Raw genomic sequence first — 23,874 nt, 5'->3', positions numbered from 1 at the left:
GGGGCCTGTGTCCACCACACAAAGCTGGTCACAATGGTGGAGAAACAGGTTGGACAATGCCGGAGTGCGGGTGTCCAAGGGTTGGCTCTGCAAGGAGCACAGGGTCGGGCAGGGTGAACCCTGTGGGATAACAGTTTCGAACTGGATCCAAAAGTGGAACTGGATGCGACTTTGGACATGCATGTCATGGTCAAGAAGTAGGGCAAATTGCCAAAGGGTGAGTATGCAGTGAGGCAGGCTTGGCGCGAGCAGGTCAGGAGCCAGTTCAGGACGAGTTCTGGACCAGGACGAGCACAACAGTCACCCAGCACTACAGGTCACCGACACACACCGTGCAAGCTCTGAGGAACCAGAGCACAGGCAGATCTGTCCCTCCAGGGGAGACGTTTACAGATGTTACGAACTAATAAAGTGAGAGGAAGATCATGGAGCCGGTGTGGAGTGATAGGTCCTGAAGGGAAAGCTTCCTGGAGAAGGAGGCACTCCTCATACATGGTTGGGTTTTTTTTTCATTAGTAGTTTATTACCAAGTTGGTTTCCATATAACACCCAGTGCTCTTCCCCACAAGTGCCCTCCTCCATGCCCATCACCCCCCTTCCCTTCCCCCTCCCTCTTCAGCCCTCAGTTTGTTTCCAGCATTCAAGAGTCTCTCATGCTTTGCCTCACTCCCTCTGCCCAACTCTTTCCCCTTCCCATGGTCTCCTATTAGGTTTCTCCTGTTAGACCTATGAGTGCAAACATATGGTATCTGTCCTTCTCCGCCTGACTTATTTCTCTTAGCATGACTCCCTCTAGGTCCATCCATTTTGCTACAAATGGCCAGATTTCATTCTTTCTCATTGCCATGTAATACTCCATTGTATATATAAACCACATCTTCTTGATCCATTCATTAGTTGATGGACATTTAGGCTCTTTCCATGATTTGGCTATTGTTGACAGTGCTGCTATGAACATTGGGGTACAGGTGCTCCTATGCATCAGCACATCTGTATCCTGTGGGTAGATCCCTAGCAGTGCTATTGCTGGATCATAGGGGAGTTCTACGGATAGTTTTCTGAGGAACCTCCACACTGTTTTCCAGAGCGGCTGTACCAGTTTACATTCCCACCAACAGTGTAGGAGGGTGCCCGTCTCTCCACACCCTCACCAGCATCTATAGTCTCTTGATTTGTTCATTTTAGCCACTCTGACCGGTGTGAGGTGGTATCTCAGTGTGGTTTTGATTTGTATTACCCTGATGCTGAGTGATGCTGAGCATCATTTCATGGGCCTGTTGGCCATCTGGGTGTTCTCATAGGTGTTTTTTAAGCAAAGACAACCTTGGTGAGGATAGACTGAAAGCATCAGATGAGCTAAGTCTACCACCAGGGGCAGTGTTCTTCCTTTGCTCTAATGTCAGGGCTGAGACTGGGCTCAATTTTGGAGTCAGGGGGCCTGGGTTTGTGTCCCAGCACTGTCACTTACTATGCTGTGACCTTTGGTAAATCACTTCCTTCTCTATACACTGTAGTGGCTAAACCAGGTGGCCAGTGGACAAGGACTCTTCCTCTCCCAACTCCTAGGGTCCAAGTTTCAGCACCAGCTTTCCAGCTTAAAGACATCTGTCTTGTCCACACCTTGCTTATGCAATTTCCTTCACCCCAACAATGTTCTCCCCATCCTCACTTAACTTCTCCAGGATTTGCTTAGATTGACCCTCTTCCAGGAAGCCCTCCTTAAACCACCTACCAACCTTTGCCTGCTCTTTGTCCACTCCTCAACTCCAAGGCTTGAAGACATCTTTCCTGGCTGCCAAGGCCCTTGCCCAAAGGCTGGCTTGGCTGTCCCTCTGGGCTGAGAGCTTGGGATGGCAGAGTCTGTGTCCCACACAGACCTGGACCAGACACATGGTCTCAGCAAAGGCCCGTGAGGTGGAGATGTGTGTAGACATGCCCCCTTGTAGCTGAGATGCCCATGGGACCTGCAAGGAAAGTCTCTGGGGGAGAGATGGAATTCCTGCTAAAGCCAAGGACCTGGCCATGAGGCTTCCCAGACCTCAGGCCCTTTCACCCCTTAGCCATTCCTATTTTTGGGCATTGGAGTGCACCCAGCACTGCTGAAACAGGAAGGAAGGGTGGCCCTGCCCTGCTGGACCTCCCATTCTGAGGGGGGAGACAGGTAACAGAGAAGCAAAGCCACGGAATGATGTCAGAGGGAAGAAAGGAGCTGAGCGGGGCAAGAGCAGGGAGTGGAAGGCACCCAGGACCGACAGTGATGAAGGAAAGCCAATGTGGAGATGCAGAGTTGTGAAAAAAAATAAGATGAAGTCATACATAGGAAAGGGGGGATCTCTGGGTGGGAGGACTTCCTGCTGTCCTGTCCCCAAAGCAGGAGCTTCTGTGCCCTGGTGAGCTGGGGTCAGGTCAAGAGCCACTGTACGGCTACCTGCCTCAAGGACCCAGTTCAGTTTGCCTGTGACATGTGACATGTGACATGTCCCCAGGGTTCCTAGCACTGCCTACACACACACACACTGGTGCAGGCATCCTGGGAGCCTGCGCCCACTCCCCAGAGCCAGTGCCCATCATAACCCAGCCCCCAGCTCTCTCTCACACCTGGCACGTTCTCTGAGGTTTGGCCTTTCTCTCCATGACTTGTTTCTGATGGAGGCACGCGCTGAGACAGCCCCCCTAACTGCTTTCTAATATTTTTTCAGACTTTTATTTATTTATTTACCAAAACTTGCATAAACATGACCCCATTCACCAAAACATACAACCAGGACAAACACACACACACACACAAAGGCCTTGGAAGAGGCTGTCAAGTACTTTGAAGGACAGAAAGGAATGAACACAGCTGGGTGGACTTTTGGTTTCATTTGCAGAGGTTTGGGAAGGGCTCTGGTCCCACCCACCCAGAAGGTAGAAGAATGAGAAAGACAATAAATAGAATCCTGGGCCCAGCTGCTTTGGTACCCCTGGCGGCACCCGGCCTTCAGCCAGTAGGAGCCAAGGGGGCAGAGTTTGAGCAGCTGGTGCAGGCAGGTCAGACATGCAGCTGGAGGTCCCCTTCAAACAGCTCCTGGTGCTCCACAACGCAAAAGGTAAGACTGAGCCAGGCTCTGAAGACCCTAGCTGTTCATGTCTGAAGAAACGGTCTTTTTACTTGTCCGAACCTTCAGTGAGCGCGAGGTACCCTCCCACACAGGCGGCTTCCTCTTGACCACGCGCAGGCTCTGGCTGCAGCCCAGAGGCTTCTCTCGGGGCCGGGCAGGTAGCTGGGAGACTACCTCTGTGTCTGACCAACACTCATCCTTAGTGTCGCTGTCCTGCAGGCCCCCTGCCCTATACCCAATGGGCGGCCTGTGGTGAGGTATCTGGTCCTCCAGGTAAAGGGGATCCTGGTAAGCAGGAGCGGGGGCATCAGGGATGGAGCGCAGGTCCTGCATGGAGAAGCTCCGCAGCCTTCCAGCTAATTGTCTGTGAATAGAGCATTTGGGGGGCACGGCCCCCCACAGAGCTGAGCTTTTAGCCCATCTAACATTGCCAATTTCCGGACAAAGGTCCATCGTCTTTCCTTTGCTTTCTCTTCAAACCCTCATGCCAGCAGCTGGCCTCTTTCACTGGGAAACAAAGATTTTATCACCTCACCATGTGGCGGCCAGACAGGCAGCAGGTAGCAAGTAACATGGTTACGTGGTGGTTGACTTGTGCAGGACAGCGGGCCCGCTCCCCAGGACCTGGTTCCCAGCTGCGGTCTCTGGCCGGGAGACACGGCTGGCCCTCAGCCAACGGACAGGACAACGTGCGGAGTCTCTCCCCAGACCCCTGGCAAAGAGAGGAATGTCCACTTTTGGACCGAAACACAAGAGCTGGTCTGCTCTTCCCTCTAGTTCAGAGGGCTGGGTCCCATTCCAGTCTGCAGACATGTTTTGTCATCCCACTTCATGCATGCGTTTAAATAAAATTGAGCCCAACCCAGTAAAATCAAGTAATTTAACAGAAAATCCAGATTTCTGACGTCTCTTAAAATCAAGGAGATGTGGTGAGAACGGGCCCACATTCCTTTATGGTGATGTTGGCCGAAGCTGGGTAGTGACAGCCTCTTGAGAAGATGCCTCTGTTCTGTGATCCAGTGCTAGGTCCACCCTCCCCACAGCACAATGTCGGGGCCTCTCACTGCCAACCTCCCTCATGGGTGGAACCGTCTGGATCCGGGTCAAGGCTTCTGAGTTCACCTCTCTGGGCTATCACTGTAACACAGTCACATACACAGGCATGCTCAACCAAGGGCGGCTTCAGGAGGGAAGTCTGTGAGTTCTAAACTTGACTTTGAAGTGTCTCACAGACTCAGCCACTGATGTTTAAGGGGCTCACAGACACCCAGGATCTCTGCCAGATGCCAGGGCTAACCAGTGTGCCCCTTGTTAGATGATGAACTCTTAGAGGACAAGGAAAAGAATTCTTGGGTACTCTTTTTCTAAATGTTTATTTATTTTTGAAAGAAAGAGAGACAAAGTGTGAGCAGAAGAGGGGCAGAGAGAGAGGGAGACACAGAATCTGAAGCAGGCTCCAGGCTCTGAGCTGTCAGCACAGGGCCCATAGTGGAGCTCGAACCCATGAACCGTGAGATCATGACCTGAGCTGAAGTCTGACGCTTATCCGACTGAGCCACCCAGGTGCCCCTTGGGTACTCTTTTACTGAGCTGCATGATATGATTAGGCAAGCCTGGATGCCCCTGAGAATCCTCTGAGGAACTTTATACGAAGTCCCAGTGCCCAGATCCTTCTCCCCAGACCAATTAAATCGGGGCCTCTGGGAGTGGGTCCTGGGCCTTGGTGGTTTGTAAGACTCTCTAGGTTGATTCTAATGTACAGTCAGGTTGACTCTCTCTGGAAGAGGTGGCTAATTAAGTTGTCTCAGTGGAGACATGGTTGACACTAGGGGAAAAAGCATATCAGAGAACAGTGAAAGCCCATCCAGAATTCCCAGGGAAGATAAGATTTTGAAGGGCAGCTGTCCCCGATGTGGTTAAGTCCAAAGCCAGGGAGAACTTCCCAAGTCTCTTTCTTCCTTTAGTGATGCTGAGTTGGTTGCTCTCCAGAACCGGGGTGGAAGGACCCTTAACTTCTGTCCCAAAGGCACATAATTCTTGACTAATTCATTCCCGCCCAACCAAGCCCTCTGACCTGTGGAGCCTGTGGTGTGTGGAGAATTTCCTAGAGAGATTTGTCATGATCACTCAGAATATCCATAGAATAATAAACACAGAGTGACTGAGAGAGGCTTGGTCGTGAGCATACTGTTTCGAATAGAATGGAGGATGGTGAGCCCTGGCTATAAAAATGCTTTGGTTCCCAGTATTTCCAAATCTTGCTTTCCTAAGAAAGATGGCACATCTGACCCAAATAGTGATGCCCTCCTCCACTTCTCTGATGGGCTTGGGGAGTAAATAAGCCAGTGACAAGCTTGGTGACAGTGCTGCCACATGCTTAAGAGGACAGACAAGAAAGGTCACCCACTTTCACCTCTTCTGTGCAACATTGTATTGGAAATCCTAGGCAATTCAGTAAGACAAGAATGAAAAATTAAAAGGTATAAAAATTAGAAGTGAAGAAATAACACCATCATTATTTGCAGATGACATCATTGTATACATAGAAACAAATCTATAGAAAATTAAGAATCAATAAGGGAATTTAGAATGATCATTGGATACAGGGTCAATGTTTTTTTTTTTTTTTAATTGCATGTATAGGGGCACCTGGGTAGCTCAGTCGGTTGAGCTTCTGACTCTTGAGCTTCTGACTCTTGATTTCAGCTCAGGTCATGATCTCTGCATCATGAGATCAAGAGTCAAATTGGACTCTGTGCTGAGCATGTGAAGCCTGCTTAAGATTCTCTCTCTCTGCTCTCCCTCTCCCTTGCTTGTGCTCTCTCTCTAAAATAAAAAATAAAATAAAATAAATAAATAAATTGCATGTCTATATATTAACAACAATTAGAAAATAAAAGTAAAAACAATGCCATTTATAGTAACAAAAATAGAAAAATCTTTTTTTACATTTGTTTTTTTTTAACATTTTAAAAAATATATTTTCTTCTCTTAACGTTTCTTCATTTTTGAGAGAAAGAGTGGTAGAGAGAGAGGGAGCGGGGCAGAGAGAGAGAGGGAGACACAGAATCTGAATCAGGTTCCAGGCTCTGAGCTGTCAGCACAGGGCCTGACATGGGGCTTGAACCCACAAACCATGGGATCATGACCTGAGCCAAAGTTGGACGCATAACCAACTGAGCCACCCTAATTTATTTTCAGGTGAATTAACAGATAGTGTAGTCTTGGCTTCAGAAGTAGAGCCCAGTGATTCATCTCTTACATGTGACACCCAGTGCTCATCCTGAAAAGTGTCCTCCTTAATGCCCGTCACCCATTTAACTCGCCCCCTCCTCACGCCACTCAAGAAACCCTCACTCAGTTTGTTCTCTGTATTTAAGAGCTTCTTATGGTTTGTCTCCCTCTCTGTTTTTATCTTATTTTTCCTTCCCTTCCCCTATATTCATCTGTTGAGTTTCTCAACATCTGTCTTTCTCTGTCCGACTTATTTCTCTTAACATAATACCCTCCAGTTCCATCCACATTGTTGCAAATGGCAAGATGTCATTTTTTTTAAATCACCAAATGGTCTCCATATTTGGCTATTGTTAGTAGTGCTGCTATATACATTGGGGTGCATGAGCCTCTTTGAATCAGCATTTTTCTAACATATGAATAAATACCTAGTAGTCCAATTGCTGGGTCAGAGGGTGGTTCTATTTTTGATTTTTTGAGGAACCTCCATACTGTTTTCCAGAGTGGCTGCACCAGTTTGCATTCCCACCAGCAGTGCAAGAGCGTTTCCCTTTCTCCACATCTTCACCAACATCTGTTGTTTCCTGAGTTGTTAATTTAAAAATAGGAGAATCTAATGAAAAGTTTGCAGGGCCTCTACACAGAAAACTACGTAACATTTTCAAGAGACATTGAAGAAGCCCAAAATAAATGGAGAGGTATACTATGTCAATCAGAAGACTCAATATTGTTCATAAGTTACTCTTCCCAAAAGGATCTATAGAGTCAATGAAATAGCAATAAAAATTCTGAGTTTGTTGTAGAAATTGACAAGTTGATTCTAACTTCATTTGGAAATGCAAAGGGCCTAAAACAACGGTAATGATCTGAAAAAAGAAAAGCAGAGTAGGAGGACTTATGTTACCAGATACTGAGAGTTGCTATAAAGATAAAATAATTAGAATGGCTTGTCGCTGGCATTAGGATGAACAGAGATCAGTGACTAGACTAGAGTTCAGAAACAGAACCATGCTTGCCTGGTCAGTGATTGTGTCACTGAAACTCAGTGAGGCAAAGGTGGTCTCTTCAGTAAGTGGTGCTGGGTCGGGACACCTGGGTGCCTCAGTCAGTTAAGTGCCTGACTCTGGCTCAGGTCATGGTCTTACACTTCATGGATTCGAGCCCCACATCAAGTTCTCTGCTGTCAGCGCAGAGCCAGATTTGGATCCTCTCTGCCCCCCACTCAAAAATAAAGATAAACATTAAAAAAAAAAAAAAGCGGTGCTGGGTCATTCAGATATCCGTAATGGAGAAACCACGAATCATCACCCCTGCCTCACATCACAGGCAAAAATTTACATTGAAAGTGATTAGAGGCATAAACACGGAAGTGAAACAGGCCAAATTGGGAAAAACCCAAATGTCTATCACCAGAAGAGAAAAATAAATTGTGTCATATTCATACCGTAGAATATTATACATATAATAATTTTTAGTAAAAGAAATGGACTATTGCTCCACACGACCGGAGTGGATCTTATGACAATGATGAGGGAAAGAAGCTAGGCACAAAAGAATACATAATTTCAGGGGCAACTGGGGGGCTCAGCCACTTGAGTGTCCAACCGTTGCTTTTCGGTTCAGGTCATGATTTCACAGTTTGTGAGTTTCAGCCCTGCCTTGGGCTCCACGCTGACAGCACAGAGCCTGCTTGGGATTCTCTTTCTCTCTCCCTCTGCCCCTACCTAGCTCTCTCTCTCTCTCTCTTTCTCTCTTTCTCTCTCTTTCTCTCAAAATAAATAAACAAACATTAAAAAAATACATAACTTTATTTAGGTGAGTTCAAGAATAGGCAAAAGTATCTCTGATTGTGGAAGTCCAAATAGTGTTACTGTTGCATACGGATATCCCCTTGAGGGGATAGGGGCATGCCACCTGTCTTGGGAATAAGCATGAGGGAGCTTGCTGAGGTCCCGCAAAAATGCCACATTTTCACCAGGTGATGGTTACACGAATATGTACATATGTAAAAATTCACCAAACTACTGACTTAAGACTCATGTACTTTGTTTGTATATAGTATACCTAAATTAAATATATATATATAGGGCAGCTGGGTGGCTCAGTCAGTTAAGTGTCTGACTTCTGCTCAGGCCATGATCTCATAGTACATGAGTTCAAGCCCCATGTGAGGCTTCAGGCTCTGTGCTGACAGCTCAGAGCCTGAAGCCTGCTTCAGGTTCTGTGTCTCCCTCTCTGTCTGCCCCTCCCCTACTTGCACTCTGTCTCTCTCCCTCTCTCTCAAAAATAAAATAAAACATTAAAAGAATTTTTTTAAAGGAGAAAAGGAGCATAACCCCCCAAAAGTAACTTCCTTTTCATTGAAAATGCTTTGCATTCAGTGTAGTATTTCCCTTGGCAGCAATTAGTATAGTTATCATATCTGAGAAGGGAGAGGGTTCTGAAGAAGGAGGAGGATGAGGAAGAGGAAGAACAGAGGAGAAGGAAGAGGAAGGAGAAGAGGAAGAAGGAAGAAGGAGAAGAAGGAAAAGAAGAAGGAGAAGGAAGTGGAGGAGGAGGAGGAGGTGGAGGCAGCAGCTGAGAGATTTGAAGGTTTTAAAGAACAAAGAATCCCGTTGTCTTCTGCAACCATTCCCGCAGAGCTGAGGTCCTAGAAGCACTCCCAGGAGCTCAGCATCTGTTCGGTGACTTCCCGTGCCTAGTGGCCTCCTGTAAAGCCAGCGTGGATGCCCTTACGAGCCCAGTTGCACACAGGGGAGAGGTATCACATCTCCATCTAAAACTGCACATTTCTTTCCTGGATAATAGTCATGTTACCCAACAGCCCCTGGGGCTGTCACATAGAGCTTAATAGGATGTCACTGCCCACGAGCTACAGAAATATCAACTTTTTTTTTTTTTGTAAATAGAGAAGGCAAGCCTTTTTCCTTTTCTTAAGAAAAATATCTTGAAATCACTTCTACTTTATCAGTGTGTGGGCAGTCCTACATTCCTCCCAAACTCCTCCAAGATTTTCAGAGGAAGTTGCCAGGACTGGTTCTGAATTCTTAGAAATTTAAAACAGAGACTGAAAATAATCTTTTTTTGTAGAAACACAAACAAATAGTTCCAGATGGAATGGCAGGATGTTGGGGCTGGAGTCACAGGGATATATAGATGAGACAAAATAGGCAGTGAGTTGAAAACTGTCGAAGCTGAGTAATGGGAACATGAGAGTTTATTATATAGTGTATTCTACTCTTATATATTTGAAATTAAATCATAATTTAAAAAAGAACAGATTCTCTGCAGGTGAATTGATTTGGATGGATGAACATTTACATCTGATCACATGAATTAATCAGAAGATTCTGACTGTTGAAATCAATTTCACATTTCTCACCCATGTTTGAAAATGAAAATAAAATTTCCTGATTTGCACTCCAGGTCATTAATAATGTTTTACATCAATGTGTCCTTCACGAACTGGAGTCTAAGCTTGGGGCTCAAAAGTTTGCTGTTTTCCTTTTTGATGTGCTCTTTTTTCATCTGGATTCTTTCATTCAGTGTAATTATTTTAAGATGCATCCATACTTTCATGTGCAGCAAGTTTATTCCTTTTTGCTGCTGAGTAGCATTCCACTGGGTAAGTACACCACAGCTTGTTTATCCATTCGCCATTGATGGACATTTGGGTTGCTTCTGGATTGAGGTAACTACAAATAAAGCTGTGTGGGCATATGAATATTCATGTGTGGGCATATGCTCATTTCTTTTGGGTAAATACATAGAAGTGGAATGCTGGATCATATGGTAGATGTATGTTTAACTTTTTAAGAAACTGCCACATTGTTTTCTAAGTCGGTTGGGTCATTTTACATTCCCACTGTGTGAGTTCCAATTCCTTCACATGATTGCGAACATTTGATCTGATCAGCCTTTACAACATTAGGTGTGCAGTGCTGTGTCATTAAAATTTTAATGAGCAGATCCCTACTGACCAATGATGTTGAGCATATTTTCATATGCTTATTTACCATCCATGTATCTTCTTTGCTGAAATATCAGTTCAAATCATTTGCACATTTTTAATTGGCTCACTTGGTTTTCATTATTAAAATTTGAGAGTTCTTCAGTGCACATTCTCTATCAGATGTATCCTTCATTTTTTCCCAGTGTGTGACTTGTCTTTTCTTCCCTTAGCAGTGTCTTCTAAGGGCAGAATTTTTTTTTTAATTTCAAAGAAGTCTAAATGATTAATTTCTTCTTTTATAGTCTGTGCTTTTGGTGTCTTTTTAAAACATCTTTGCTTTACCCATGCTTACCAAGGCTTTCTTCTATGTTTTCTTCTAGAAGTTTTATAGTTTTAGATTTTACATTTAGGTTTTGATCCACTTTGACTTAATTTTTGTACATTGGGTAAGGCATTGATCAGTCATTATGTGTGTGTGTGTGTGTGTGTGTGTGTGTGTAGCCAAATGTTTCAGCACTATTTGTTGTAAATATTATCCATTCTCCACCCAATTGCCTTTGCATATTTGTAAAAGTGCAGTTGTTCATGTACGTGTAGTATTTTTCTGGACTCTGTATTCTGTTCTATTGACCTATTTGTCTATCTTGATGCCAACACTATACTGTCTTGACTACTATAGTTTTATAATAAGTCTTGAAATCAGTTAATATTCGTTCTTCACCTTTGTTCTGTATGAAATTCATTTTGGCTATCCTAGGTTTTTTGTATTTCCATATAAATTTTAGAATCAACTTGTTAATTTCTCACCAAAAAGAAAATTTGCTTGGATTTCAATAGGGATTGCGCTGAATCTATAGATCAATTTAGGAAGAAATGACATCTTAACAATACTGAGTCTCCCAACTCATGAAAAGCATATATCTGTCCACTTGTTTAGGTCTTCTTTAATTTCTCTCAAAAGTGTTTGATACCTTTAGTGGATAAGTCTTGCAAATCTTTTGTGAGATTCCCTCCACCCCAGTATTTAATATTTGTTGTTATGTTATAATGTTTAAGAACAATCTACTTCATATCAGAGGTACCTAGCATATAGAAATACAATGGATTTTTGTATATAGATCTTGTGTCCTGCAACATGACTATACTCACTCATTAGTTCCAGTGTCTTTTATAAATTTCAAGGTACAAGATTGAATACAAGCATTAAGAATACACATTCTTGTGTTGTTCCTAATCTTAAGGGCATAAGTATTCAGTTTTTCACCTTTAACTAACATGTTAAACTTTAGGTTGTTCACAAATGTTCTTTAACAAGTTGAACAAGTTCCATCTATAAGAATTGCTATTTGCTATGAGTTTTTATCTGGAGTGAATGTTAGGTTTTGTCAATTGTTTTCCCACATGTAGTCAGATGATTATATGGTTTTTCTTTTTTAGTTTATTAATATGGTTAATTGCGGGGCACCTGTGTGGCTCAGTCAGTTGCGTGTCCAGCTTCGGATCAGGTCATGATCTCACGGTTTGTGGGTTTGAGCCCCGCGTTGGGCTCTGTGCTGACAGCTCAGAGCCTGGAGCCTGCTTCTAATTCTGTGTCTCCCTTTCTCTCTGACCCTATTCTGCTCATGCTGTCTCTCTCTGTCTCTCAAAAATAAATAAAAACATTAAAAATTAAAAAAATATATATGGTTAATTGTATTGATCAGTTGACACATATTAAACCAACCTCGCATTCCTAGGACAAACTCACCAGTGATATATTATCTCTTTTTAATTATTTTTGAATTTGATTTACTAACATTTTGTTTAAAATTTTTGCATTCATTTTGTGAGGGGTGTAGTTTGTGCCTTTTTTTTTTTTCTTGTAATATATTTTCTCTGGTTTTGGTGTCAGGATAATATTGACCTCATAGAATGAGTTGGAAAGGCTTCCCTCCTTTTCAATTCTCTAGAAAAGTTTGTGTAGAATTGGTATTATTTCTGCCTTTAATGTTTCATAAAATTTATCAGTGAATTCATCCGTGCCTGGATTATTTGTGGGTAAAAAAGCAAGCCCAACTTTAAACATTATACTGCCTACAAGAAGTGTGTGTGTGTGTGTGTGTGTGTGTGTGTGTGTGTGTGTGTGTGTTTTAAGGGGAGTTCATGTTCCATCTGTTCTTTGTTCCATTTTTCTTCTTTTTCTGCCTTCCTTTGGATCACATTAGTATTGTTTATGCTTCGTTTTATCTCCTTTTTGGCTTATAAACTATAGCTTTTTGTTTTGTTATGTTAGTGGTTGCTTTAAGGTTTATACATTTTTAACTTATGCTGTACCTCCAAGTGATATTTTACTACTTAGATTGTATAAGGACCTTACAATCATGTGCTCTCATTTCACCCATTCTAGCCCTTGTGTTTTGGTGCCATATATTTTATTTATACACTTATAATAAACCCCCAAACCATTTTGTTTTGTTGTTGTTGTCATTGTTTGGATAATTATCTTTTCAATAAGATTTAACTAAGAAGAAAAAATTTTTATATATTTACCCTTTTAGTTACCATTTCCAGTTTTCTTCACAAAGGTACAGAACTGCATATCTGAATTAGGATTGCATATTTTCATACTGACCATCTGTTAGCAAATCCCATTTCTATCTTTCATTCTTTCCATTGTTTGTTACTTTGCAAGCATTGAACATCTTGAGGCTCTTTCCATCTGTGATGTGTCATGTCCCTCTCTGTTTTCTATAAGATCACCATTTTATTCAAATATGCTTTGGAATGTTTTAAAAAGATAGCCCATTGTACCCTCTATATGAAAGAGAATGTGCCAGAAGCCTGCTGATAAAATGAATAAATGGAGTTTAACAATTGGGCGCAAATGAATTGACATCTGAACAAACGTTCAAAGGGATCTTGAATGTTAGGGAAGCTTCTCTTTCCTAAAGAGACCACTCCCATATTTCTGCAGGTCAGAGAAAGATCATAAACCCCAAGAAAACTGTGCAGAGATATTTGGAGCCTAGTTCCTGACAAAATGGTAATATGAACGCAGAATGCTTCCCCCCAACCCCCACCCTCCCCAGGGATTTGCTCATAGTAGACACTCGGTAAATATCCAAAAGCTTCTTTTTTAAAATTTTAAAAAATGTTTATTTAATTTTGAGACAGAGAGAAACAGAGCACAAGTGGAGAAGGGACAGAGAGAGAGGGAGACACAGAATCCTTATGAACTGCGAGATTATGACCTGAGCTGAAGTCGGACACTTACCTGACTGAGCCACCAAGTTACCCCTCCACATGTGTCTTTAATAGAGGAATAAAAAATTACTATTGGCCCTCACACATTTGAGTTAATGTGTTCTTCCTCCCAGAAATCTCATTGTTTTAAATCTTATTGAATTTTAAGGGATTGTACACTTTGTCTCCAAGAGGGGGATGTCATTCTTTCTGGCCAACTAGTGCTGTGGAACTGATTTTAGGGGATCCTCCACTGTGTGGGTCAGGGCTTCCTGACTACAAGAGCTAGGGGAGGTCTCTTTTCCAGTTTCCTTTGAAGCGAGGGACCAGCTTGATCCCCACTCTGCCAGTCAGATGTCCTATGCCAAACTGGAATCTGAAGTTCATGATGTAAAGAAACAGGCCCTCATGCAATCCACTCAGCAAAGGTAGCAGCAATGAAGGGCTCAGTGGCAGTGTTACCAGCAGGGCCCCCACAGTGCCCATGCCTGTTCCCTGGTGTGCGTCCATCTGATCATGAAGCCACCATGCCTGGTTTCTTGTTCACCTGGAAATTCTGTGAACAAATTTTTTTTTTTTGAGGGAGAGAAAGAGAGCAAGGGAGGGGCAGAGAGAGGGACACACAGAATCAGAAGCAGGCTTCAGCCTCTGAGCTGTCAGCATAGAGCCCAAAGTAGCGCTTGAACCCATGAGCTGTGAGATCATGACCTGAGCCAAAGTCAGATGCTCAACCAACTGAGCCACCCAGGTGCCCCTGTGAGATATTTAATGTTCTCTAAGTTTTGCTTCTCTCTGTGTGATCCATGGACCAGCAACAAAGGCATCACCTGAGAACTTATTAAAAATACAGACTCTTGGGCCCTATCCCAGACCTACTGAGTCAGAATGTGTATTTTAACAAGATTCCAGTGGCCTGAATTTGCACTGAAGTTATAAAGCTCCAACAGATTTCTCAACTATCCATAGAAGTTTTTCATCATTTGTGATTGACAATCTGCTGATGGGGCACATCTCTGTGCCCCAATGTACTCATCCATATACTGGAAGGTTAGACTCAATGATTTCTGGGGCTTCTTCCCACCCTGCCAACCTGTGGTTCTTTGAATTTTAGAACCTTCTCCCCACCCCTTACTGGGCTCACTCCCCCAGGTTTGGTGCTGCCAATCCATTTACCTAAATCTTATTTTGTTATGTCCCATTACCTAAAGAATTGCATACGGGCTATTTAGCATGGTAGTGTCACCATACATTCTGATTTTCCCTGCACAACTGTGGTTTATTCACATTCTTCCTATTTGCTCTCAAAGTGTCTTGTGTGGATCGAAGGCTAGGGAAAGAATTCGTAGACATGACACCAAAAGCATGATCCATAATAGGATCCAGGGTGCTGTGTGCCTCCACAAAGGCAGGGCCGCAGTACATTTGGTCAAGTGTGGACATGTGCGTTCCTGGTATCATGTTTTCCCATTTATTCTGCTGATACCTTGGCATGGATATAGAGTAGTATCTCTAGAGACTGGCACCCAGGGCCCACTGGCCTGTCCTTCTGTATGACTTTGCTGGCTGTGGCGATTTTTGTGAAGTTCAGGAATGTTCTTCAGTCAGGCATGGTTACCCTAAACTTTTTATTTCCCAAGGAACACGCCAGCCATTGCCAATTGTGAATTCCTCCAGCCCTTCTTGAACCTGTCTCTGTTTCCAGGCTGTGCCATCTCTCAAAGTGACAGGCTGCCTTGGGGGAAACGGGATGTTCTGGTCTGTGTTTTAAAGTTCCCTTGAGTGTCTAGACTTTGTCAAAAGATCCAAGCACTATTCTTCATCATCTGCATGACTTCACACGCTTCATGAGTTTTTAAGGATGAAGCACTTTTTTTAATCTCTGTCACTTAAAAAATTGCCTTGCTGTGTGTTGTGGCCCCAGGATGCTATTTCACTTGCTGAAGAGGGGACCCTTCTTTTTGTGTGTTTGTGCTAGACACACAGCATTTAACTTTAATTGCTTGCCCTTGGGGTTGTGGTCCCACATTTGAGACTTCTTTCCCATCTGTTTTCAAAACTTTATTCACTACAACTACTGAAATAAGTTTACATTTGCTCCATAACACTCAAGAGAGCAAGAAGCATCACATTACTTCCTTTTCCTGATTCAAGTTCAGTCTGAATCTCAGCCCCTACTTACCAGGGGCAGTGAGATGCCCAGCATCACCTGTTGTTGGGGATACTCTCTTCCCTGAGGTCACCCAAGGAGCCAGTGGCACTTTCCTGACAACTTGAGGAAGCATCTCTGGTCTTTAGGCCATCATGGCCGCCACTGAGATTCTCATCGCCTATGTGGCCCATATACAACAGGTAATGTTCCAGGGCATCTGGATGGCTTAGTTGGTTGAGCGTCTGACTTCGGCTCAGGTCATGATCTCATGGTTTATGGGTTCAAGCCCCATATCAGGGCCTGTGCTGACAGCTCAGAGCCTGGAGCCTGCTTTGGATCCTATCTCTCTCTCTCTCTCTCTGCCCCTCCCCTGGTCACACACTGTCTCTGTCTGTCTCTCAAAAAATAAACAAACATTAAAAAAAAGAAAAGCCAATGGGTGGCGTTCCTTCCTCTTCCAGCTTGGGTACAGCGTTTGTCCACTGTTGTTCCCCAGAGTCACACTCCTGAGGGCCCAGTACCTGACATCTGTGTGCCATCCCTCAGAGGCACTGCTGTGAATATGAGGTGCCATTCTCACCTTGCACGGACTCATCATCTATCCCCACAAGTCACCCAAAGCCCCAAGCTCCAGACTCCATTCCTTCCTGTCAGGCAGAACCAAGCCTAACCCCGTTGGTGAGGAGGGGCCGTCTTCTAGGTGTTAGATGTAGCAGTCACTGTAGGTACGCTGCCCTTAACCCCAGAGCTCACCTTTCTGGGGAAGCCCACAGCGCCTTCCTGCAGGCCCCCGACACTCTGCCTGAGCACTTCTCCAGCTGCTTGGCCCAGGGGTGTGCCCAGCCCAGGGTGCTGGCAAGAGTACCCAGAAGCTAAGTCCTGGGAGAAACTTAACCAGTGATGAATAGCACTTGGTAGGTAAATATGTCAGCTCTGGGCCCCTTGGGGCCCAGAAGCCCCAAGTGGAAACCTACTCCTTAACATGTCCACTTTGGCTCCCTTTCCCTCTGCTCCCTGACTCCTGACTCCTGGGATCACCTCCCAGATTGCGTGCAAATCTCTGTCTTGGACTCTGTTTCTGGGGACCCTAACCTAAAACTCCTGGTAGCTTCTGTTCTGGGCTCTAAAACCCAAAATTTATCAATACCTCCAGAGGCAAAGGAGTCTAGACCCAGTCTGCCCTTCTGTTAAAAAAAGGCATGAGAAGACAGAAGAATTACCTCTTCCTCCTTGGAGGAGTCTCCTACCACAAAGAGAAAATGTGAAATGAGCACTCCCGTACGTTTTCCTGCCATAGAGCAATCACATACTGAACACCTACTGCATGTCCAGCCTGGTCCAGGGCCATGGAGTTTGGGTGAATGAAGGAGAATAATAAGAAGGTGTTGGGGCACCTGGGTGGCTCTGTCGGTTAAGTGTCTGACTTCAGCTCAGGTCATGATTTCACGGTTGGTGGGTTTGAACCCCACATCAAGCTCTGTGCTGACAGCTCAGAGCCTGGAGCCCATTTTGGATTCTGTGTCTCCTTCTCTCTCTCTCTCTCTCTCTCTCTGCCTCTCCCCCACTTACACTCTGTCTCTCTCTCACTCTCAAAAAAAATTAAAAAAAATTTTTTTAATGACCCAGATCTCAGGAGAAGAAAATCAACATTCAGGGAGTGAGAATGAACATTTGGGGAGAACCTAGTTCCTGTCACGTGTCTTACACTCACAGTCTGAGGTATTTATTGGGGAAACTGGGGTTCAAAGGAATGCAGGAACTTGCTCAAGCTGACAGTCACGCGGTCCAACCTCGGGGTGACGAGACATTGGCGGGCGGGGTCAGCTGCCCTGATACGGGGGATCTGGGCCATTCGAGGAGGGAGCACTGCCAACAGCAGGCCCCACATTGGACAGGACCGCAGCAGGGTTTCTCTGTCTTGACAACTTTTTCAAACTGTGCACCCCAGCACCACCTCCTCCTCCCAAGGCAAGTGTGGTGCAAGGAAGATAAAATGAACACTCACGAAATGCCTAAACACCTCATTCATCGCCCACCAGAGTGACTGACCCAGGGATTCCTAGGGCTCCTACAGAGCAGAAAGAATTGGTGGACACCCTCTTTATATTTAAGTCAATAGGGTCAAAGTCACTGCAGTTAGGGACCCAAAGGCCTTCCGGAGCCATTATTGGTGGCCGTCACCTTATTCTGTTCTTCTCACCTGTAAGTTGTACAAGAGGGTCTGGCGTGGTTGGAAGTCATCGCTGAGACAAAGCACAGGCTGTGTCTGTTTGCACGGTGAGCGCCATCTCAAAGACACAGTCTGTTTGCAGCTCGGTTTCCCTGGCTTTCCTCCTCTAAAGGCCAAGAGCTTGCAAACACTGCAATGTGAGCGATGCATTAAAGTTTTATACACTAATATATATTTTACTGAACTTTTTAATAACCCAGGGAGAAATGCCTTTAAATAATTCAAGATGGTGTTGGCCCCGAGCTGACCCATGCTACAAGTCACCATGTATAAAATATGACACTAATACTGCATACCTTCATATAATAAATGTTTATCTTGATAATAAGCCATTTGAATTCTAGTAATGTGGGAGTTACGGTTGCCATGGCATGGTCTTGTTAAGTTTCTAAATGAGACGTCAACAGCAACAGCCACATAAATGCGTACGTTCACCTACTTGCTGTTTATAAATGAACCAACTGGACAGTGAATGGCTTATTCATCAATAAAAGTTTTAAATGCTATTTATGAAGCAATTGAATGACTGGAGGAAGTGTGTTGCCAGTAATGTATGTTCTTTCTCAGAGCCCGCTTTGGGATTTTACAGAAAGTCCGGCAAGAGGACTGAGGTTACCTTCCCCGCCCGACAAGAAGGCCGTTGTGAAAAGAAGGTGCCACCAGCACATAGTAGGTGCTCCATAGATCCTTGTTGGCAAACCTTTCAGTGGCTGCTGCAGGAAAAAAAATTCAAGAATCCGAGTTGTTTCTGAACCTGGCGTTGTACCAAAACCACCTGGACATCGCATTAAAAACACAGACTCGGAAGCCCCACCCAGACGCGGAGTCAGAATCTCCAGATTTTCAGTCCAGGGATCCCACCCTGAGTCTATGGTAAATTTGCCTTTCATTAAATTTCCATGAGATTTTTAGGCAGAGGATCTCAGAGTTGGAAGAACCCCTGGAGATGACCTAATTCAAACCTTAAAATCACATAGCAAGTTTGTGGGAAAGCTAGGACCCAAAGCCGGTCTTTGGGCTCCCATGCCAAAGCTCTGAAATTCTTTCCAGTAGGCCTGGCCTGCAAACTGGGGCCAGTCTCCGCTGGTTGAATCAGAATGCTTTTTGTCACAAGGGAAAGAAAGCTAAGGCAAACCAGTTTAACCAAGAAATTACCTGGCTTCGGGTGTCGCCACATCCAGGGACTTACATGGCCCATTGGGAGGTTGCCTCTTTCTGTGTTTCAGCCCTGCTTTCCTTTGGGTTGGCTCATTCCCAGGCGGCCTCCAGGCTTCAGGCTGTCTCCCAACAATACAGCCATCCCAGCTGAAATAGGCCTTCTCCGTCCCTCCGGCAGCGGCCGACCTCCCCGGGATGACACTCATTGGTTCACCTTCGGCCACATGTTCACTCCTGAAGCCATCACCCTGCTCAGAGGAATGTCACCTCATGGATGGGTCCACCCCTGTGACAGAGGGCACTGCAGCGGGACAATGAGGGGGATGGTTCCCTCAAAGGGAAACCGAGTCACTGGCACCAGAAAGGGATGGGGGCAGGGCAGGAAAAACAACAGAACAGATGTCTTCTCACCGAGACTGTGCCGACAGAAGGCGAAGTCCCAGGGAAGCCCGGGCATCTCTCTCTGCAGCTTCTATTTTACTCACAGAAAATAATTTCACACGCGATGTTACATTAAAACAAGCCCAGAAGTAGAGTGCAAAATTCTCATGAATTTTTAAGATGAAACAGGTAATTTCAAAGAGCCCTCGAGCTTGTAGGCAGCTCAGGCTCACCCCAGACTCCCAGGGGCCCCAGGCGGGAACTTGGTGGACACGCACACTGATGGAGTCTGGGAAGCTTGAATGCAGGGTATGGCCCTGAAATGATCTGCAGGTTTGAATTATTCAGTATTTGTTCTCATGATGGATCTAATATCTACACGCCGCCCCCCCGCCCCCACGCCAGCTGTAAGTCCCCAGTGGTCATGCTTGTTCCTTATCCCTCCTTGGCTATGGGGAGCAGATCTTCCTTTGGGTAGGAGAACCCGGAAAGCTCCACTCCCACTTCTGGCCTCAGGTACTTTGCCAAGACTGGGTCCCAATGGAGGGCAGAAATGGCATAGCCAAGTTGCTCTGGGCCCAAGCAGAAGAGAGCTAGAGGCCAAAACAAGTTTAGCCTTGCCCTACCAGGCAGGCTATGCAGTGCAACTCCTGATTCCTTTTCCCTAACCCTGGTCGTTGAGCTGGAGAACATGAATGTGAGGCCATCCATTCATCCTGCTGAGTAGCAGACCCTGTTCCTGGGCACAGAGATGAGTATTTTAGTGTCTTTGCCCTAAAGGTAACCCTAGCCTGAGCAGAGAACACTGAAGGTTCTTAACCATCAGGATCACCATGCATGGTTGTGCAGGTTGGGCACTGCACAAAGACCTCCACCTGAGGGGTGAGTGGGGCTGAAGCCCAGTCAGCACTCTGCTTGCTTATCTGTGACCTCTGGCACAGGGCTATAAAGAGGCATAAAACTAATATGTAAGCTATTGGCAAATAGGAGGGGGACCATGTTCCGAAGACCTGAGTCAGATCTGAGGGGGAAGCTGGGAAGCAGACTTGTGGCGATCTGATGTGCTAGGCCCAAAACTGGGTCTCCAAATACAGCAGCAGGGAGAGCAGAGAGAAGTTGTGTGACAGCAACAAAAGTAAAAGCCTTAGTCAGAAAGAGCCTGGAAGCTGAAAGAGACAGTAAGTCGGAGGAAGCAGGTGGTGGGGGGAGGCCCGGAGCAACCTGTCTGGGAGGGGCAGGTAGACTTCTCATCTGCTCTCTGACCTCTGCCCTGGCCTTCACCTGCCCTGCTCTGTGCTGCAGGGACTGCCCTCCCCAGGCCCCTTGCTGTCTGGCTGCTAGATGGTGTGGTGTGCTACCTGCCACTCCAGCCCAGACCACAAGCCACTCCCTTCCGCTAGCTTGCCCTTCCCTCCCCCTGCAAAAGCCTGACACCTTCAGAACTTGAAGCAGGGGTGGCCCGCACTAGGGAAGCATTTCCTTCTGCACAGAGCGGAGGGCACATCTCCTCTGGCTCCCACAGGCCCCACGCTCCCGTGGAGTAACAGACTTGCTCTATTGTTGTGAATCAGCTGAGATCTATCAGCCCCCTCCCCAGGGCTCCAAACTCTCCGAGAGCAGCGTGTCCTGTTCCAGTTTCTGCATCCCAGCATCTGGTCTGGCCCTGAACAGGAGGAGCAAATAATGTCTGATGCTCACTGTCTGTAAAAGGATTTGCGTACCTTCTCACCGAATAATCAGCTAACTCCTCGAGGCCGAAACTGCCATTCTCATTTCTCACTCCACACGTGAGGCTGACTCGCTCAAAGTCACCCTCTTTAATAGTGGTTCTTGAATCCAAGGCCCCTCTCACCCTGTCCTCGGCTCTTTCCAGCTCTCAGACAGCTTCTCCTGCTTGAATATTTTTCTAAGACCTTTTAGAATAAGCACAAACTCTCCTCTGATGGATAACTTAATTGTTAACCTCAGCCTTGAGACCTAAGAGTTTTCTGGAGTCAGATTGCCTGACTTCAAATCCCAGGTCGATTCCCATAATCTTAATTTTTTTTAAGTGTATTAATTTATTTTGAGAGAGATAGAGAGTGAGTGGGTGAGGGGTAGAGAGAAGTGAGGAGAGAGAGAATTCCAAGCAGGCTGTCAATGTTAGCCCCCAATGTGGGGCCCAAACTCACAAACCGTGAGATCATGACCTGAGCCGAAACCAAGAGTCGAACGCTTCATGAACTGGGCCACCCAGGCATACCTCCTCCCTCCAGGAATCTTAGGCAAGTTGCTTGATCTCTCTGAACTTTAGCCTCTTCATCTGTAAAATGGGTTCAGTAGGGTCCCGGCTTTGTCAAGTTGTGTGAAAGTTAAATAAGACATGCAGTCGGAGCACACAGCCTGGACCACAGGAAGGGTTTTTTTAAATGTCATCAAGTAGCAAGAGGGTCAGTTGATGCTGTGTTCTAACTCGCTGCTTCTCAATGTTAATGTGCATGTGACTCACTTGGGAGTTTTCTTAAAAATGCAGAATCTGTTGCAGGAAGTCTGGAGTGGAACCCAAGAGTCTGCATTTCCAGCAAGCTCCCTGGTGACGCCTGCACTGCTGGCCCAAGGACCACACTTTGAGTAGCAAGGCTCTAGGTCAGGATAGAGCAGGACCTTGAGAGCTGGGGTTTGCGTGCGGAATAGTGATGTATTATTTTGGAGATCAGGGACCCTGCCCGAGGTGGGAGGAATGCAGGGATCTGTGTGGGGTTTGGGGTGGGGAGAAAGGGGAGTAGTAGAGAGGGCAGGAGGGTGCCCTGCAGACCAGCATCTTCAGCTCCGTGGATTGGGGCAAAGGGGAGAACAAGATGAGGATTCCCTTCCTGGGGCCTGCCCTGCCCCTTCGGATGGACAGTCTTTGTCCTTCCATGGTCTGCCTGCCAACTGCTACCTCACTCTGTCCTCAAGGCTGTGGAGGGGCCCAGGGGCTGGGGGCAGCTGGTCCTGCAGGCAAGTAGCTCTAGGTTCCTGTTCACTGAGCAAGGGTGACTCTCCCCCTGGGTTCCCTGACCGTACCTCCCAGCTAGGGCTGTGCAGGAGCTGTGGGACCCCTGGACTGTGGGGCTCCCACTGTCTGGAAGGTCATCTGACTCCTGCCCTGCCCCCACAGACAGCACACATGTGCCTGGTACCCAGGGAAGGGCTCTCAGTCCCCTCTGACCTCAGCAGCTGCCCTCTAGCTCTGGGACCCCACCCGGTCACCCCTCTCGGACCTCACCTGATAAGATTCAACAGGGGAGAGAGAGCAGGTTTTTTAGAGTCTGAATCACAACAGATTTCTAAGCAAAGCATGTCTGCCAAGTTTTAAGTTTCAAGGGCCACTACTGAAGGGACTGCTTTTAAATCGTTTCCACCTCATGTGCTTTAATCATGAAAAAGCTCCTTTTGGTGGTTTCAAGTTTTCAGCAGATGCACATGGTTGATAAAATGTCAAGGAGCACAGAAGAGCCTGGAAAGGGAGGCCCCATCCCCCGGCCACCTGCCCCCAGCGGGACAGCTCTGAACCCTCCCAGGTACCTGCGCTGGGGGCTCGTTCCTTATCTCAAGACAATAGGATTTTCTTCTCTGCACTGACCTGTGGACTCTGTTCTGTCAGAGTCCTCGGACTGCTCTCCAGTTTACTTACTCAGATGTGAGTGATATCTTGTAGTAAACATGGGAGGAGCTGAGCCTAGAGCCCTTCCCCTCTGCCTCCTTCCCAAGCCTCTTCGAGACAACATAACTTTAACATGCTTTCTAGACTTATCAGTTTTAACTTTTTAAATGTTTACTCATTTTTTGAGAGAGAGAGAGAGAGACAGAGTGTGAGCAGGGGAGGGGCAGAGAGAGAAGGAGACACAGAACCAGAAGCAGCCTCCAGGCTCTGAGCTAGCTGTCAGCACAGAGCCCAACGCGGAGCTCGAACCCACAAACGTGAGATCATGACCTGAGCCGAAGTCGGAGGCTTAGCCGACTGAGCCATGCAGGTGCCCCTAGATTTATCAATTTTAGACATTATCTGTTAACTTCTTGATTAACTCAAGTGTAGATAATCAGATGCATTCCTCACTACACGGCTTTGTGAGCATAAATATTACCTTTATATGTCTACTCTTAGGCCCGTCAGTCTTCACAGTGTATTTCAACCCTCTACAGGTCAAATGAAGATATTAATTTCTCTCCTTATTCCTTCCTTAACCACCCTGGTCAGCTTTACTTTTTGTTTTCCTTCAAAGCTTATGTATTTATTTTGAGACAGAGAGAGGGAGCGTGTGCATGCACAGCTGGGGAGCAGCGGAGAGACAGAATCCCCAGCAGGCTCCGTGCCGTCAGCACACAGCTCAACGTGAGCTCTATCTCAGGAACACTGAGATCATGACCTGAACAAAAATCAAGAGTCAGATGCCCAAAGAACTGAGGCACCCAGGCACCCCGGTCA

The 23,874-nt window shown here is 45.9% G+C and overlaps 1 long non-coding RNA gene across 1 annotated transcript; it reads left to right on the top strand.

The window, feature by feature from the left end:
• Positions 1-57: 57 nt before the first annotated feature.
• Positions 58-18,495, top strand: LOC115291541. The gene is made up of 3 exons (XR_003908515.1): positions 58-217; positions 17,285-17,377; positions 18,456-18,495. It is a non-coding gene; the product is annotated as an uncharacterized LOC115291541 (long non-coding RNA).
• Positions 18,496-23,874: the final 5,379 nt, after the last annotated feature.

The sequence above is a fragment of the Suricata suricatta genome, chromosome 5 (assembly GCF_006229205.1).
Source record: "Suricata suricatta isolate VVHF042 chromosome 5, meerkat_22Aug2017_6uvM2_HiC, whole genome shotgun sequence".
Lineage (NCBI taxonomy): Eukaryota > Metazoa > Chordata > Mammalia > Carnivora > Herpestidae > Suricata > Suricata suricatta.
The sequence above is the reverse complement of the archived record's forward strand: the minus strand, read 5'-3'. Positions and strand labels throughout refer to the sequence as shown.